This window comes from Pinus tabuliformis, chromosome X (genome assembly GCF_031772625.1).
Source record: "Pinus tabuliformis cultivar Carrire ecotype Pingquan chromosome X, CPIR1, whole genome shotgun sequence".
NCBI lineage: Eukaryota > Viridiplantae > Streptophyta > Pinopsida > Pinales > Pinaceae > Pinus > Pinus tabuliformis.
In genome coordinates this window covers 1,216,002,649-1,216,022,707 of record NC_142308.1, presented here as the reverse complement: position 1 = coordinate 1,216,022,707, position 20,059 = coordinate 1,216,002,649, and positions in this window count along the sequence as shown.

The following is a 20,059-nucleotide window of genomic DNA, read 5'->3' as shown; positions in this document are numbered from 1 at the left end:
ACCTCGCAAGTATGGACTCGGGTTATGGAGTTGCAAAAATTTCCGTGTAGACAATTCCTCTTGGTGGAACATTATCTTAGATGGTGGGTATAAAGTGGGGACAACATAAGATTGTTCCATTATTCATGTTCTTGGAGATTTGGCGCGCGATAAACTATTGTATATTTTAGGTAATTCCCATTAATGTACACATAATCTATTACAACATCTACACATGGATGGGCACACAAGTTGGTAGTTCTCCGACTATCAAAGGGTATTGGGTACGAACTATTCCCTCACACTTGCAGTTTCCTGCAGGGATGTTTGATGGAGCTTCACATGGTGGTTTATGTGGTTAAGGGGCATGGCTCAAAATTTTCCCAAGGACATAATTCAAAACATTCTCGCATGGTGGATCCGGTACCAATAACAAAGTTGAAATTTTGGCACTTTGGGGATTACTTTGGTTTGCCAAGAAGTTACAGTTGAATCACATTCTTATATATGGAAACTCAAAGACTCTCATTTATGGAATTCAAGGACACTACAACTTTGCACCCCCAAGCATTTTTTATTGGTTGGATCATATTAAAATTCTAAGACTATCTTTCCAATCTATTACATTCCAACGCGCCTTCCGGGAATCAGACATGGTGGCATATGGACTATCTAACGAAGGTCTTAATGTTGTTGTGGGAGCCCTTAGATACAGTTTCTTTGAGGATGACATTTCCAAGGAAGAGGGTATGCTTCAGGGATTTAGATTTTTTATGGTGAATATAGTTTAGATTGTTTGGATAAGAAGTTTGAATCTACAGTAAAAATCTACATTTTAAATGTTGGATATATGTTGGAAATGCAATTGTCATAACTTTAATCAATTATCTCAAAGTACTTATCTTCTCTAAAGTATCTTTGATCCATTGATCAACAAAATCTCATAAGTGTGCCATGGTAACTTCTTATTTTTCTCGTACTTCAAACAACTTATTTTCAATATCGGATGAGAGGTAAAACTAAGCAGGAATATGATAGAAGACAGGAGGACATGAAGCAGGGAGGCAAGAACGCATGGCGATAGGCAGCAACATGCGATGGACAGCTGGCTTGTACTTGTCACCAGAGCTGAGGGCATCAGGAGTGAGGACGGCGGTAAAAGGAGGTATAGGGCAGCATCGAGTCGGGAAAGAGGTTTTACTGTTACTCCTTTTGTGCTTATCATCTGCCCTTAGCTACACACGCCCGACAAAGTTTTAAAAATCTATTGCTAATTGTGGAGGTTTGGGGTTTGGATGTCACTGAGAAAAATATAGAGAAGTTTATTCGTCCAAGTGGGCTTCCAGCTGGGAAGAGAAGAGGCTTGGTAGCGGGATGGAGTCAGGAAAGTTGTTTAGGGTTTATGGAGGAGAATCTATGTGGTTCAAAGGAGGAGGTCTGGGGGAATGACAAGGAACGGAGGTGAGGCAGGAACAAGCATTTTTCTCGGCAGACTCTGCAGTGGAGGCAACGGTGAAAATCCAATTGTAGAAAACCCTAATGTCTTTAATACTTCTGGTTTACTTACGGGCGGGCTGGAAGACATCGTTATCTGTTAAGGTTTTAGGGGAAACGAGGGTTTGAAGTCGTTTCTGTAGTGGATTTTGGACACACGGAAGCAGTTAGGGGGAAAGGTCGGACAGTTCTTTTGTGTGTAGGAGTCCGCTGAACCAGAGGACAAGAGAGCCCATATCCCAGCAAGGAAACCCCAATTTGGAGGAGATATCAGAAGAAGCACCTATCCAGGGTTTTAGGGGAAACCTAGAAGAGTCAATGGAGGTTTTGGGAGACTTCAGAGAGAAATTTAGAGGAGGAATTTCTATGTTTAGCTCAGAGGGGCATGAAGTCGTAAATCAGACTTTCATAAGCTAGGAGGCGGGGGGCTTTTATTTCCTCGCGAGAGAGGCGGGAAAACCCTTGGAAGTCAGAGCTCTAACCTAGCAAAGTCGTATAGCGGAGAGGCGATTAGGACCGCTCTCCAAAGAAGATATAAATGAGAGGGGTACTAGAACATAGGCAGGGGAAGCGGGGAGGAACAGGAATTTAGAGGCGAAGAGGAAGGAAGGTAATCTGATAAAGAAAAAGGTGGTAAGCCTAAATTTTGTCCTTGGAGTTGACATTCAGATAGATAGAGCTATGGAAGCAGTAGAGGTAACCTTGGTTGGGAGATCCAAGGGAAAAAAATATTCAGCAAATTACATTATTGAATGGACTTCCAAAGCATGGAAGGAGGCACTAGACCAACAGTTTGAAGTGACCACTCTTGCTAGGGGTTGGTTCATGATAAAATTCAGTAAAGGAGAAACCCTTGAATGGGTTTTGAGATGCAACTGGTGTTTTGGCATAGCACCAATTTTGTTTAAAAGATGGAACCCCTTGTTTGATGCCCAGAGAGAGAAGGTGGTGGAGATTCTGGTCTGGGTACGTCTCCTAGGACTACGTCCACAGTTCTGGATGGAGGAGGTGTTCAGGGCCATCGGAAATACACTGGGTCTATTTCTGGAAGCAGACATGTCATTTCTTGAAATAAGGGACAAGAGACTAGCACGAATTTAGGTAAGATTGAATCCAAGGGAAGGTCTAACAGAGGAAATTCACCTTAAATATAAAGAACTATCTTTCACTCAAATAATAGATTATGAACAATTTCCTTTCAACTGTCACAGATGCCACAATTATGGGCATCTTGTTGGATATTTCCCACTAGGGTTCAGAAGGAGAAGAAGGCACAGAGGAGAAACATGAATTGCAGATTGGCGACAGAGAGAAGAGGAGGAAGACGTACAAGCAGAGGAATGGGGGAATAGGAAGGAAGGAGATCAAGGGAAGATGTAATCTGAGGGAACTAAGGCAGTGTAGAGGGAGGAAGTGGCAGAGCAAGAGCAGGAGAAACTTGGGGAGTAGGGTCGGGCAGAGCCAATGGAGAGTGGAGAAGTTGTATATGCGCCACAGTTGACGGGTATTGTTCTTGATCCCATCCCTTCTATTCATAAATCCTTTATGTCTTTGCTCAATTTGATCCCGAGGCCTGATCCTTCTAGGCCTCCTCATTTGGAAAATTTTCATGTTGAATCTGTGACTGATGCCCTAGATAGTATCATTACCTCCATACCTAAGATTCATCTGAACCATCCCTTGGCCTCAAGCCTTGTGCCCCCTTTTTCTTTAGAAAAAGCTATAAAGAAATCTCATTATAACCTTCGGCCTCGGGAGAAGAAGGTCATTCCTCTGGGAGTTGTGGGAGGGTTGGGAGTCCATCCAATTTCGGTTGGACTTCAAAAGACTAGAGGAAGGAAGTCCAACCTGTCAAAGGCTCAAAAAAGAGAAAAAATTGATATAGCAGACAAGAAACAATTTTCACTAACAGGGGTGCTTAGAGTAGTGCAGGCCCCATCCCAAGTGACCTAATGATTTTGTTGTCTTTTAATTGCCGATGTTTTTCTAGTGCCTATTAAAAAACTATCACTTAAGGCTCTATTTAAATGTTATTGTCCTAATGTTATAATGCTTCAAGAAACCCTTGGAGCAGGAGAAGATATCAAATTGACACTGAATAGAAAGATTCTAAGTTGGACATTCATGACTATGGATGCCAAAGGAAGATCTGGCGGACTGGCTCTGGGAGTCAAAGAGGGAAGCCTGAAGTTATTAAATTCTTGGGGAACGGAGCTGGTATTGGGATTTGAGGTCTAGTCCCAGGAGCTATGCTTGGAATTATTACTTTTGAATATTTATGGGCCTTGTTAGGACGGGGTATCATTCTGGAATAATGTTTTCTCAAAATGTGTTATGAATAACCCGTACTTGGTGGTGGAGGGGGGATATGAAATTCTCCTTGGGCCTATCAGGAACATGGGGTCCAGTAGCTCAAGTTGATCCTCTAGCAAATTTCTTCATGAACAAGATCCGCTCTGGAAAGTTTTTAGATATAAATTTGATAAAATATAGACCGACTTGGAGGAACAGGAGAGTGGGGGAGGCAAGGGTAGTGAAGAGGTTGGATCGCTTTCTTCTAAAGGAGGACTTGGCATCCATAATCCCTTGTTTTAGACATTGGGCGGGGAAAGGAGGAGACTCGTACCACCTTACTATTCTGTTGGAAATGAAAGGACCTAATAAAAAACTGGGGTCTCCATTCAAATTTAATCTGGCATGGCTCAAGGAAGCCTCATATAATAATTTGGTTAAATCCACTTGGAGGCCTCTAGTTGGTGAACAGGGGGTGTATCTAGCTCAATCCTTTATGGAGAACTTAAAGCGCATGAAAAAGGCAACCATAGAATGGGAAAAATCAAAGAAGATCAAAGAGGAATTCGATTTAAGCAAGATATGGGAGGAATTAGATCATCTAGAGAGCCTGGAAGTGGATGGTTATGAGACAATCGAGAAGAGGGAAAGGATCAAACAGTTGGAGACAGAATGAAGGAAAATCCTAAATGATAAAGAAGATCGGTGGAGGTTAAAAAGTAAAGCAATATGGTTCGCAGCAGGGGACTAAAATTCAAAAAAAAATAGAACTATGCAAAAGGGAGGAAAAATTCAAATACAATATGGGGATTAAAAATGGAGGAAGGAGGTATTGAATTTTTTTTTGTTGATCTAGCCTCAATGGGAAGAAACCACTTCAAAAATCTCTTCAAAGCTCCAGAAGAGGTATCAATAGCTGAGGTGATCTGGGTCGCCCAAATCTTCCCTAGGTATGTTGTGGAGGAGGAAAATGATCTCCTCATGGCCCCGGTGTCAAGAGGGGAGGTAGAAGGGATTTTAAAGTCAATGCAGAGGGACAAGAGCCCAGGGTCGGATGGGTGGACAGTGGAATTCTTCCAGCATTTCTTTGATATTATAGGGGATGAACTCACTAGGGTGGTAGAGGAATCTCGGGACAAAGGATCAGTATATGAACCCTTCAATTCCACTTTCTTGGATTTAATCCCTAAATCGGAGGACCCCTCGTCCTTTGAGGAATTTAGGCCTATCTCTTTATGCAATTACATATATAAAATTATAGCAAAAGTCATTGCAGTCCGCTTGAAGCCTATTCTCTCAAGGAACATATCCAAGGAGAAATTTGGATTTCTGGATGGCAGACAGATCCATGAAGCTATAGGGGTTGCACAGGAGACACTGCACAGTATCAAGAGGAGTCGGAAAAAAGGTGTGATCGTAAAAATTGATCTTTCCAAAGCATATGACATAATCAGTTGGCTTTACATTAGGATGCTAATGACCCATCTGGGCTTTAGCATTGGTTTTATAAATTGGGTAATGGGATGTATTTCAAATGTTAGTTTTGTTGTCCTGATCAATGGGGCAGCCTCATCTTTCTTCCATAGCCAAAGAGGACTCAGACATGGATGCCCTTTATCTCCCCTCCTTTTTCTATTAGCAGTAGAGGGCCTTAGTCAATTGATCCTAGAAACAAGGAGAAGAGGAGATATAAAAGGTACTGAAGTGGTTGTAAACCTACATATCACTCATTTATTGTTTGTTAGTGATATTCTCTTTTTCAGTGATGGAAGGAGTGATATTTAGCATATTAAATCGATCCTCGATTTGTTCCTAGTAGTTATAGGTATGTGTATCAATGCTCAAAAATCATCTTTGATTCTAGAGGGGTTCTCAAGGGCCAAAATCATGAGGATTACTATGGCTATACCATTTGAAACAAATATGATGAAGGACAACTTCAAATACCTGGGTTTCCACCTTAAGCTAGATACCTATAGGAAACAAGCCTGGTATTGGCTCGTGGCAAAAATTGAAAATCGGGTAAAACACTAGAGTTATAAATAGTTTTTGAGAGTGGGAAGGTTGGTGTTGATTAATTCGGTTCTTATGGCCATACCTGTTTACTAGAAAGAATTAACATGGATCCCCAAAGGAATTCTCTCACAGATAAGGAAATTATGCAGCAAGTTTCTGTGGCCCAGATCAAAGGAGGATTCAATGCTTCCATGGGTGGCCTGGGAGAAAGTAGATAGACCAAAGGAATGGGAGGGGGGGGTGGGGCTTAAAATATCTTACAGCCTTTGCATCCTCGCTTGCAACAAAACTGGGATGGAGACTTATATCAATGGAGAACCTATGGACGACTGTCATCAAAAGAAAATGCAATCATCTGATTCCCATGGATGAATGGCTGAGGAAACCTGATAAGAGGTATCCACAGGCCTCAATTGTTTGGAAGGAAACTCTAGAATCATTTAGGATCATTGAAAAAGGATTAGCCTAGTGTTGTCACTCACTGCATTATGAGTTTTCAGTTGTTCAAAGTTCCAAAGAGCAGTGAAGTTTGAAGCCATATTCCAGGGCACAAAAGCACTCAAAGCCAAATCAAACCCACTCCATTGCATAGTTCTCAGAACGAGCTTTCCAACGGTATATGGAAGTCCAAAAATGGACTTCTGAATAAGAAGATATGACCTAGTGAAGTTCAGGGGTTATGTTGCCTCTGAAATGAAGAAGAAGAGCTTATCGGAGGTCCAGGGGTAGATCGCAAATCGCAATTGCGATTAACTAGCAGTAGAAGCGGGGGAAGACACAACAAACCTGTGATGGAACGATCACCGATATCGGAAATTGCAAAAGTCAAAGATCCAAGGCGTGCATATCGGAGATCGATAGATTTCAAAGTGAAGTACAAAGGGGGCAGAGCTCCGATATCGGCAAATCGGCGATCGGCATGTCCAACGGACCATTCTTAAGGAATTGCGGAGAAATATGTCAATAGTGTTAAAGCAGCAGGGGAGGGCTGATGTCGATTTACAAGGGAAATTAGTTGAAAAACCAGAGGCAGGCGCGCCTTTTCTCTCTCCTCCAGGGTCCACGTGGAAAAATACCATTGGCCCAAATGAATACACATGACAGCTAATGTCATCATGATGTGGCAGTACACAGGACATGTGGCATGCAGATTCAACATTTTCATGGGTACTATGGGGGCGTATCCAGGTGACACATGTCACCACTCAGGAGGTGCCACATGGCACCGATGACATCATCAATCCTGGGGTCCCCCCCTTCGCCATCAAATAAACACCCCTCATCTCTAGATGGCCTAGACTAGCTCTGCCAGATCAACAGCTCCCAGGCCTTTTCGACCCCCCTCGCCGTGTTTCCCTTTATCAGCAAGGGGGGGTCCAAAAAAGCAATTTCGCTGCTAGGCCCCGCCGCTATGTGTCCCTCTCATATCATTTCGCACCCCCCCCCCCTCACTTACCACTTACCGCTCAGGCCCCCCTCCGAAAACCACTCATACTCACACTCTCTCTCGTATTGCGAAATGATATGACCTCGTTTCTATCTGACCCGAAAAATTAATTTTCAGGAAATTCTGGAAGGAGAAAAATCCTACTGCATGTGCTATCGTCCCATGAGTCTTTGAAGCCTCCTCATCAAGCTCTCAACCCGTTGTTACTCATTACTCGTGAATTACTCCTAAAACCCTTACATACCTTGCTTTCAGTCTAGCCACTCTGACCACTGTGTTTTTGGCCCAAGTTCCTCAGGAAAGTCTCAATCCCCCTCCATTAATCTAGATGGCTCTTTCGGGTCTTTTTCTAAATAAATATGCCCCTCTTAATTTACCTCAGCCCCTAAGTGCTATGCCCCAGGACTACCTTAAGATTTTGCCTAGGTTCAATGGGGAGGATGATAACACTGCATAGAGACACATTGAAACCTTTTGTGCTTTTGCTGAGAATCTTAATGTGGAACAGTTGGATGTGGTCATGAGACTTTTTGTACAATCCCTAGATGGAGAAGCCAAAAAATGGTTTAAAGCCCTACCCAATGCCTCCATCACTACCTGGGAGGAACTTGAAAACTCTTTCACACAAAAATGGGGTGAAAAGAGAAATCATGAGTACCTCCTCATAGATTTTAACGCTATAAGGAAGAATCTGAAAGAGGATATCTCAAAATTTATAAAAAGGTTCAATAAGCAGTATAATAACCTGTCGGGTGAGATAAAGCCTCCTCCAGTTGCTACTCGAGTAGCTTTTTTGGGAGCCTTTGAATCCGACTTTGGCTTTACTCTAAGGGAAAGGAAGTCTCTCACTCTAGATCAACTCCAAATCGATGCACTTGAGGTGGAAGAAAATTTCACCTCAGCAAGGAAGTCAAGAGGAAAGAAAGAACCTACTGAGAATAAAAGAGGGAAAGAAGAAGCATCCTCCTCGGGTCAAGCTAAAGAATCACCAGACCTGAAGTGGGATGAACTGGATAAACTCATCAGGAGTTTATCACATAAGGTTGGAAAGCTTGAACTTGAGAACAAGAGTCTCTCCAAACAGAATGCTCAAAACAACAACCGGGGTTATAACCCATAGTATAGAAGGCCTCCATTGCATATACTTCCAAGGGAAAGAAAGGAACAACTCGAACAAATCCCTCACCCCCTATATTTAGAAGATGATCCCGATGAACAATCATCAGATACACATGAGATGCAGGGAAACTTGTATTCTGCATTCCCTGAAGAAGAACATGAAAACATGGCTCACCAGGAGACTAGTCATGATAGAGAAGCAGCAACAAATGAGGAGGATATGGATTATTATTGTAAACAGTTTGCGGATTTCATGCAAGCCCAGCCACACCGAAAGTATGATCTAAGATCTTCAAGAAAGAGGTCAAGGGAACTGGAAAAACAAAAGGGAACTGCTCCCCAAGTTATTCCCCCAATACCAGATAAAGGGAAAGGTAAGCTAAATCCTGACTCTTCCAAGATAAAAGTCTTCGCAAATAAGGAAGGCAATAGTTCTGAGGGACATGCAGAAAAAAAGGCACCTGTTTTGCAAAAAACTCCCAGTGGTAAGGAAGGAGAAGTAGAGCTGGGAGGTATAGAAAAATTCCAACCTACATTCAATCTTCAGAAGGAGCTTGAAAAGGTAAAGATTCATGTTCCTCTGATTGAGCTTCTAAAGCATCCTGCTTATAAAGCTCAAGTCTCTCAATTCATGCATCCGTCCACCTCAGCACCAACCCATGACAGTTTAAATCTTCAAGAGGAGAGGCCAATGGTTGTTTTTGGGCCGCATGTGGAAGAACTTGATCCTTCTACTGCACCCTTCTACGTGACCCTAGTAATCCATGACCTCTTGTTGCATAATTGCATGTTGGATTTCGGAGCCTCGCACAACCTCATGCCCCTAGCAGTGATGGAACAGTTGGCCTTGCATATTACCAGGCCCTACAAGGACCTATACTCCTTTGACTCTAAGAGGGTCAAATGTTTATGAATGATAAAAGATCTGGTGGTAAACCTGGCTCAGATCCCTGTGAAGAGTGTGGTAATGGACATAGTGGTGGTAGATATTCCCCCTCGGTTCGACATGCTTCTATCTAGATCTTGGGGTTCCAAGGTGGGGGGCTCTATCAAGTTAGATCTGACTTATGCCACTATTCCCAATTTTGGAGGTGAGCAAAGGAGGTTGTACAAAGAGTCCAGGTTTGTAAAAAAGATAACCCTAGCTAAAGGCTCAGAAAACTCCCCAGTGCATGGAAAATAAAGCGACCTCTCCTGCCTATTCCTAGAAGAAGATTAGACCATCTTAGAGGAAACATCAGTACACCTAATAAGACAGTTAGAACACCAGCACGCAAATGAAAAAAAAATGTGGAAATTATACTTTAATGGAGAAAATTCCAAAGAGGGAGGTGGAGCAGGTGTATTGTTGGTATCTCTCGAGGGCAGCCTGATACCCCTCTCATTCACACTGGAGTTTGAGGCGACCAACAACGTGGTGGAGTACGAAGCATTGCTCCTTGGGTTACAAATGATGAAGAATATGAATATTGAATGCCTGACGGTATATGGAGACTCTGAGATGGTCATAAGGAAGATCAGAAATCAGTGCCAAGCCAAACACCCCAGAATGAGGACTTACCAGAATGAAGTGTGGGATTTAATTGATAACTTCTTCCTAGCCTTTAATATCCAATTTCTGCCCAGAGAAGGAAACAGAATGGATGACTCCCTTGTTGTAGCAGCAAGCAGTTTCAGGCCCCCTCAAAATCCGCTCCTCAGGTATGAGGTGGAAGTCAGATACAGACCCTCTATACCTGATAATGTCAAGCACTGGCAGGTATTCGAGGACGACGAGCAGGTGAAAAGATTCATAGAATTTGTTGGGGAGTTCACTAACTCCACCATCAATCAAGAAGAAGAAGAAGCATATCAAGAAACCACTTCATGGGAAGACACAGTGTCTGGGTGCAAAATTCTGCAACTGAAAGGGAATACCATCCCTCATGGACTAGTCCCACTAGAAAGGCTTTTTAATAAGGATGACGTAACCTCCAAACCCATGGCTCCGGAGATAGATGATCAAGTAGAGGACTGCAATATCAGCTCAGAGGAGGAACCCTAGATGATCAAGTTGTCGAAAGGAATCCCCTTGCAATACAAACAAAGGTATTTAAATCTATTCAAAACTTACAAGGATGTTTTTTCTTGGTATTATGAGGATTTGAAAGCATTTGATACTAACATCATACAGCACAAGCTTCCTTTAAAGGGTGGAATAAAACCATGCAAGCAGAAACTCAGGCAGTGAAAAAGAAGTGAGGACGCTGCTACAGGAAAAGATCATAGTGCCTTTAAGGTACTTTGAGTGGGTGGCCAACTTAGTCCCTGTCCAGAAAAAGAACGGAGAAAAAAGGCTATGTGTAGATTTCTGGAATATGAACAAGGCGCCTTTGAAAGACAACTATCTGCTGCGTAAGATGGATTATATATTGTAGAAGGTGGTGGGCTCAGCTAGAATGTCCATGATGGATGGGTTCTCTGGTTACAACCAGGTGGCAGTCCACCCTGATGATCAAAAGAAGACTGCTTTCACCACCCCGTGGGGAACATTCATGTATGCTCGCATGCCTTTCGGTCTTATTAATGCAGGGGCCAAATTTTAGAGAGATATGGACATAGCTTTTATGGGGGCGCAAGACAAATTCGTGGTGGTCTATTTAGATGATATCACAGTCTTTTCTAAGACTGATGAAGAGCACATCCTCCACTTGAAGCTCACCTTTGAGAAATGCAGGAGATATGGTCTTTCTTTGAATCCTAAGAAATCTCAGTTCACCCTGAGTGAGGGGAATCTACTAGGACACATAGTAGCGCAATAAGGTGTGAGGATCGATCCTAAATGAGTTGAAGCCATCAGTCATATTCCCCTACCCAGGAATAAGAAAGAGTTCTAAGCCTTTTTGGGGAGAATAAATTTCTTGAGGAGGTTCATACCCAACTATTGAGAAATAGTCAAGGGTATTACAGACATGCTTAAGAAGGAGAATGAAGTCAAGTGGAGCCCTGCCCCCTGAGATTATTTCATTAGAATTAAAGAAGCTTTGGTTGAAGCCCCGGTACTAGTCAGCCCCGACTATTTAGTGCCTTTCTATATCTTCTATTTTGCTTCTCCGCATACTATTGTCGCAATTCTGCTACAAAAGAATAAAGATGGTTATGAACAACCCATCACCTTCTTCATCCAAGTCCTGAGGGATGCTGAGATGAAATATAACATCCTGGAGAAACAAGCCTATGCACTAGTCAAGGCTTTGAAGGCATTTCATATGTATGTGCTACAATCGGAAATCACAACATTTGTCCCAACGACAACAGTCAAGGACATCTTGGTGCAAGGAGACAGCGAAGGAAAAAGGGGTAGGTGGATAGCAAAGATACAAGAATATGAGCTAGACATAAAGCCTACTAAGCTCATAAAAGGCCAGGGGTTGGCCAAGGTTTTGTCTAAATCTAATTTCCAAGCCTTAGGGATAAACTTGATAACAGTGGAAGGCAGACCAAAGGATCATTAGACCGATATTAAAACATCCGAGAAGAAGATCTATGCTAAGGATCACCTTGGTATAAGAACATCGTTCATTATCTCTTATTCCTAAGGTGCTCATTGGGGTTGGATAGATCCAAATACCGAACTCTCAGATTGTAAGCGCAAAAAATATATCATATCCAATGGTCTACTCTACTAGAAGGACCCAGTGGGAGTATTGTTGATATGTCTGGTAGAGGGCGAAACCAGTAAAGTGATTGAGTATTTTCACGAAGGAGTTTGTGGAGGTCTCTACAGCTGGAAGACCACAACACATAAAATCCTCAAGGTAGGATTCTACTGGCCTACACTGTTTGGAAATGTTCACTCCCAGTTTAGGTCATGCCAGAAGTGCCAAGTGTTTTCTGAGAGGCAAAATATTTCTCCTCTCCACTTGATTCCAGTACATGTGGAAGAACCTTTTAGTCAGTGGGGACTAGATTTCATAGGAGAAAGATTTCAGTGGCCAACACAAGTGGATATTAACGGCCACGGATTATTTCACGAAGTGGGTAGAGGCCATCCTAGCCAGAAATGCTACACACTTAGCGATAATCAAGTTTATGGAGGAGAACATATTATCTTACTTTGGTTGTCCTATCAAAATTATCACTGATAATGCTCAGGTCATCAAATCTGCCAAGTTCACCAAATTCTGCTAGAAATTTAATATCATTATCGAGCACTCCACTACCTACTATCCCCAATGTAATGGCTTGGCTGAGTCCTCAAACGAAACTGTGGTTAGGGTGTTGAAGAAGACCATCGACTAGAATTAGAGGAACTGGGACTCCCAACTGAATTTTTCCCTATGGGCCAATCGAGTAACTCCTAAATGGTCCACGGGGAAATCGCCTTTTGAGCTAGTGTATGGTAAGGCTGCAGTCTTCCCGATCCAATTAGCGATGTCGGTGGCGAAGTTACTACAAGAAGATGAGGAGGAGCCAAGTGCCTTGACACGAAGGATAAATCAGTTGGTCGAGCTTCATGAAAACAGAGAACAGGTGGGGGCCAAATTGTCAAATTACCAACAAAAGATGAAATCCTTGTTTGACAAGAAGGCCAAGGATCGACCTCTTCAACCAGGAGATTTAGTTCTCTGATGGAACGTCCAATGGGAAGACAAAGGCAAACACAGAAAATTTGATCCGCTATGGTTCGGCCCTTTCAAGATTGCAGAAGAGAGAGGAAATAACACGTACATGCTTCAAAATCTAGACGGTGAATCTCTAGAACTGTCGGTAAATGGTCAGTTCCTCAAACTTTATTTCCAAAACTAGAGGTACCTGTCTTGCACTCATTGTAAATAATGTTGTGTGTATTGCAATTGTTATATGAAATTTCTAGTTTATGGTGAAAATTCCACATTCACGAAATTATCGTTTTTTTAGAAAAGACTTCATGCCCAAAGGAGAAGTTCACAGTCTGCAGGTTCTTAGCACCTTACTAGCAAGGCACTGTCCTCAGTTGGAGCCAATGTTGCCACTCACTGCATTATGAGTTTTCAGTTTTCAAAGTGCCATAGAGCAGTGAAGTTTGAAGCCATATTTCAAGCCACAAAATCACTCAAAGCCAAATCAGACCCTCTCCATTGCATAGTGCTCAGAACGAGCATTCCAACAGTATATAGAAGTCCGAAAATGGACTTCTAGATCAAAAGATTTGACCTAGTGAATTTAAGGGGTTATGTTGCCTCTGAAATGAAGAAGAAGATCTTATCAAAGGTCCAGGAGCAGATCACAAATCGCAATCGTAGTTTCCTAGTAGCAGCAGCGGGGAGGACACAACAAACCTGCGATGGAGCGATCAACGATATCGGCGATCACAAAAGTCAAAGATCTAAGGCCCGGCATATCGGCGATTGGCGGATTTCAAAGTGAAGTACAAAGGGGGCAGAGCTCCGATATTGGCAAATCGGCGAACAGCGGGTCCAACGGACCATTCTTAAGGAATTGCGGGGAAATACACCAATAGTGTTAAAGCAGTAGGGGAGGGCCGATGTCGATTTACAAAGGAAATCAGTTGCAAAACCAGAGGCAGGCGTGCCTTTTCTCTCTCCTCTAGGGGGACCACGTGGCAGAATACCATTGGTCCAAATGAATACACATGGCAGCTGATGTCAACATGATGTGGCAGTACGGAGGACACGTGGCACATAGATTCGACATTTTCAGGGGTCCTATGGGGCGTATCCGGGTGACACGTGTCACCACTCAAGAGGTGTCACATGGCACCAATGATGTCATCAATCCTAGGGTCCCCCCCTCTGCCATCAAATAAACACACGTCATCTGCAGACGGCCCAGACTGACCCCACTAGATCAACGGCTCTTAGCCCTTTTTAACGCACCCTACCATGTTTTCCTTTATCAGTGGGGGGGAGGGGGGGCGCCGAAAATGCGGTTTCCCCACCAAGCCTCGCCGCTACGTTCCCTCTCATATAATTTCACACCCCCCCTCACTTACCATCTACCGCTGAGGCCCCCCTCCGAAAACCGCTCATTCTCCCACTCTCTCTCGTATTTCGATTGCGATACCCCATGTGGGCCCAATACCGTAGATTTGCGATCGCAAGGGTCAAGGGGAGATATCAAAGGCAAAGCATTGTAAACTACTGGTGGGAGAAGAAGACCCCTAGAGGGGAGTCCAAAGGCCCTAGTGCCCAAAGGACTAAGAAATTGGTCATAGCCCCTGGTCACATGAAGCAAAAGAGGCTAAAGTGGACCTGGAGGCCCCGTCCTGTAAAAGCTTTTCAGTGAGAAATCTCAATATGAGAACTCTGCGACCAGGCAGTACAGAACTTTAAAAGTGCGGTGTTCGGTAGTTGTGGCATTTAATGAGGAAGATGGAGCATTCAAACTCGGCATGGGTTGATCCAAAAAGGCCCTCTCTGACACGAAACCATGGTCGACTCTGACAAAAATAAACAAGGACTTGGTAGCTCGAGAAGACTTGATGATCCAGCATGGTGCCCCCATACAGAGGGAAGACGAAGTACCGCCCAGGGTTCCTCTGCTTTAGTACTGCGGCATGAAACTGATGGTGCCCACTCCCAGCTTTGAAGGATGAATGGTTCAAGCAGTAAAGGCAGAAATGACGGGAGTTCACTGAGCAACACAGGAGGCCATACCGTGAGCAAACTACAACCTGAAGCAGAAGCGATCACAGGGATGGGCATGAAGATATTTTGTTAACATTGTTCATCTGATTGATTGACTGATTTGTTATCCTATAATGTGTCGCCCTTTAATGAGGCAATTAATATTTTGTAATGCTTTTGGGCCACAAAGCCATCCTTGGCCGAGACAGCTAGTCAACCTGACAGCTGAGACTCGACCAAAGATATTTTGATGTAATGAATGTTCAACGCTCCCCCTCTCCAGATAAATAGGGGGAAGCAACACTTCACAAAGGTTCAGAAATTCTAAAGAAAACATTGCATGTTATTTTCAGACTATATGACTTTATAATATAGATCTTTCAGAATATCAAGTAAATGGTGGTGATTCCCCCTTCGAGTATTACAGTATGTTATCTCTCTGTTAAAACCCATTTTGTTCATGTTTCTTCTTTGAATTCATGCAATCATAGCTGCTAGAAATATTTCATACTTCCTCACAGATTCATTTGTATTGACTTATTAATGCATGTGCCTGTATGGATTATTGAAATTATATCTTTAAATTTGCGCTACATGAATCATAGCATTCAATCCCTCTTTTATCCATTATTTCTACCTGTAACTCAAATAAGTGTAGAAATCCTTAATGCTTCAAGCTCTATGTGTTAAAGGTAGAATTCTTGATGCTTTAAGCTCTATGTGATGAGTTTCTCTTTCTTCTTATCCTCTCTCATTGCTCTATAAAAGCTTATTAAACTATAAGTCCTTGAACTACTCGACCTCCACTGTTTTATGCATATATTTCTGCAATTTTTACATTTGAAGAAGTACCAGAAATTCACGTCTTACTCCTTTAGATGAATAAACCAATCCATTATATTTTATATATACATATAGAATACATGTGATGTCTCCATTTTACTAAAAATCATTTGAGACACACAAAATCTAGATGTGCCCAGGCACTGGTCTTGTAAGCAATCTGACGCTGTCTCTGGGAGCGACAACACTTGGCATGTAGGGAATGGAGAGAAGATCAGACTAAGTATGGACCCCTGGGTAGGATGCAATGAGGGTTATGCCTCATTAAGAGAGGTCATAATTCAATTACACATGCAAGGATTTGTTTTCTTAAACCAGATTGAGAAGGAAGGCCAGTCGATGACATGGCAACAAGCATGTGTTAGGTCCCTATAATACTAGTGTATTCCCTTATTATTATTGTCATTGTACTCCTTAATGTTAATGTTGTGCCCATGTTGTCCCCATATTGTTATTATTGTGCCCCATAGAAGCCCATTATTGTTATTGTTGTGCCCTTACATTATTATTGTTATGTCGGCTCTGATTATATTGTGACCCCTTAGGCTCCTATATATAGAAAGGAGGCCTTTTCATTTGTATCATCGAAGAATTGTTCATTTTATGTAATGTAGAGGAGGCTGCCCCCTCGAAGAGGCTACTTTTGAAGTCGTTGATCTATATATTTCTTCTATTTTGTGAGTTGGTTGCATAACAATTGGTATCAGGGTATAAGCGATCTTTGTACCATAACGAATCATTTTTCTAGCTAAATGTATCCGATCTACTGGTATCTTGCTGCAACTTTTGAATGAGTGCCCACACTTCTTTGTCATTCTTCCATTCATCCCTTGACAAATAAGACCCTAGGTCTATTACAACCTTTATCCATTCCAAGTCAACGTTGGGAGAAGGTTTCAATGGATTTTATCACAGGTTTACCCAAGTCTGAAGGAAAGAGTGTCATCATGGTGGTAGTTGATAGAATTACCAAGTATGCACACTTTTGTGCATTATCTCATCCATTTAAAGCCAGTACAATTGCTACTGCATTTATGGAAACAATTCAAAAGCTACATGGAAACCCAAAGATTATTGTAAGTGACAGAGATCCTATTTTCACTGGAAATTTTTGGACATAATTATTTTCTTGTCTGGGTACTCAGTTAGCTCATAGCTCATCTTATCATCCTCAATCTTATGGGAAAACTGAGATAGTCAACAAATGTTTGGAAGGATATTTTCGTTGCTTTGTATCTAATAAACAGACACAATGGGTCAAATGGTTGTCTCTCGCTGAATGGTGGTATAACACTTCCTTCCATACTCCAGCAAAAATGACCCCATTTATGGCGCTTTATGGATATCATCCACCATCCATCACATCAGATTTAAGAGAAAATTCTAAAGTTCAAGCAGTGGAAGATCACATCAAGCATCAACAAAAAGTTCTCCAACTCTTAAAGGATAACCTCACTTCAGTGCATAATAGAATGAAACAACAGGCAGATCAACGTTGTAGCGAAAGAAGTTTTGATGTAGGTGACTGGGTATTTCTACGGCTACAACCATACAAACAAATGTCCCTCAAGCAAGCTAAGAAGGATAATAAATTTTCACCAAAGTATTATAATCCGTACAAGGTGTTACAAAAAATTGGTACTATGGCATACAAACTGGAACTTCCTACATCTTCCTGAGTGCACTCAGTTTTCCATGTTTCATGCTTAAAGAAGGTTATAGGTGACAAGCTCCCAGTTCAAACAATATTGCCAAAACTTGATGAGGAAGGAAAAATCATATTGGAACCTGAAGTAGGCATAGAAACAAGAACTCGACAACTACGAAATCGATCAATTTCAAAGTATTTCATCAAGTGGAAGAACTTACCTGCTGGAGATTCCACATGAGAGGATGAGAATTTTATACAGAAGCATCCATAACTACTCAAACGTTGATGACAACACTTTTTTGAAGGAGAGGGGCATGTTAGATCCCTATAATACTAGTGTATTCCCTTATTATTATTGTCATTGTACCCCTTATTATTATTTTTGTGCCCATGTTGTCCCCATATTGTTATTATTATGCCCCATAGAAGCCCACTATTGTTATTGTTGTGCCCTTACATCATTATTGTTATGTTGGCTCTGATTATATTGTGACCCCTTAGACTCCTATATATAGAAAGGAAGTCTTGTCATTTGTATCATCGAAGAATTGTTCATTTTATGTAATGTAAAGGAGGTTACCCCCTCGAAGAGGCTACTTTTGAAGTCGTTGATTTATTTATTTCTTCTATTTTGTGAGTTGGTTGCATAACAACATGGAAAACAATGGAGGATATGCAAATGGAGCCCCAATGGATAGAGGAATGGCAGAACTTCATTAGAGAACTAATGTTTGACTAAGGGATCGCCCAGACGTGATAAGATGGGTTCAAGCCCTAACCATAAAATACTCCCCAAAGTTTGGCTACAGTCATCTAATGACAAGAAGGGAGTGGGGTGCACCGAAGTGGTGGTTCAAACCCCTCTGAAAATTAAAAAGTCCTGCAAAAGAAAGACTATTTTTCTTATGTATCTTAAGGAATAAAGTCCCAACATGGGATAATCTCCAGAAAAGAAATAAGATGGGTCCAGGGTGGTGCACCCTTTGCAAAAGAAAGGAGGAATCAGTACAACACCTATTCTTAAAGTGTCCATTCAGTAAAAGTACATGGGAAGAAACATTGAGGTTATTGGGAAAGAATCAGGTCTGGGATGGAGAAAACATTGGTGAAGCCTGGCAAAGATGGTGGGATGAGACCCAGGAGGAAAATATGAAAAATATTCCTTTAATAATCTCTTGGGGTATCTGGTTGGCTCGGAATAGGAGTATTTTCAAGGATTTGGCTCTCGCTCATGTACCCATTGTTGTAGAATGTGCCTCAATTTATGGCCTTATCCCCTTACCAAATATTGTTAAGAGTATTAGGAAAGTAAGAGAAGAACAGATCAGGGGAGACATACCGTGGGCTTATTTTGATGGTGCATTGGATCCACAGAACATCTATGGGGCGAGTTTTGTCATTCACATCAACAATAAAAAAAAAAAGCTTAAAAGCATTGGTGGGCCTTGGCTCAGGATCAAATAATTACGCTGAACTTCAATCCTTAAAATTGTTACTTTGCTGGCTTATTCATATGGGGATGGGATCGGTCCATATTTTTGGAGACTCACAGAATGTTGTAAAATGGTTTAATGGAGAGCACAAATGTCAAAACTACATGTTGATTCCATTATTAGAAGAAGTTTTACTTTTAAAACATCATTTTGACTTTATCACTGTCTGTCATATTTACAGGGAACGAAACTCAAATGCAAACATCCTATCTAAGGAGGGTATAGAAGAAGCTATGGGTATCTGGCGCTTAATAGACACTAACAAGGACATGATTTGTGTGTCGGATCAGCAACATTTTTTCCCATGATAAAAATGTGTTACTCCTCTGAACAAGATTCAGTTTCTTTTTTGTTTGTTGATTCTGCCATGTATACATAGGGGTTAAAACTTGGTACTGCTTAAAAACTCTGTTTGTGTAATTTTGTATAAACTGCTTGTTCCTATTTGGGTTGTTTTCCTCAAAAAAGAGGAGGCCCGAGAACAATCTTCTGCTTCTTTTTTGCTTTATTGGGTTTGGATAGTATATAGTTTTTACTTTCAACCCAGAAGAACTACTCTATGTTTACATGTTGGACATACAGTATATTGAATGCTTAAATGCATCTACAAATGTAACTTTTTATTGCCTTAATAGAAAGTTCGACTTTTTCCTTGGAAAAAAAAATAGTTTAAATTGTTTTGGATAAAATAGTATAATGTAATGTTAGAACATGCTTTATAAGTAGGGACATATGGTCTATTTGGAACATTTTCCTTGAATGTCAATGATAATTTCAATATCTCCATTATTTTTTTTTCAGCAGGAAAAAAAATCTGTTTTAATATTATGGATAAAATAGTACATTCTTATGATGGACAAATTGTCCTCATAAACCTTGAGATATACACAGCTTGATAAACTGCCTTGGAAAAAGCTTCTCCGCTTACATCCATTAGTACTATTGTCTAAAAGTTACAACATAATGGTACTATTTGCTCTCATCCATTTTTGCAGTTTACACAAAGTCTAATAAGTGGATCAGATCCTTTACATTTCTGAAGATCGCATACTTAATGTACTCTTTTCTTATATGATTTCTATACAAAATTAGCTACAAAATTTATACAAAACTTAAA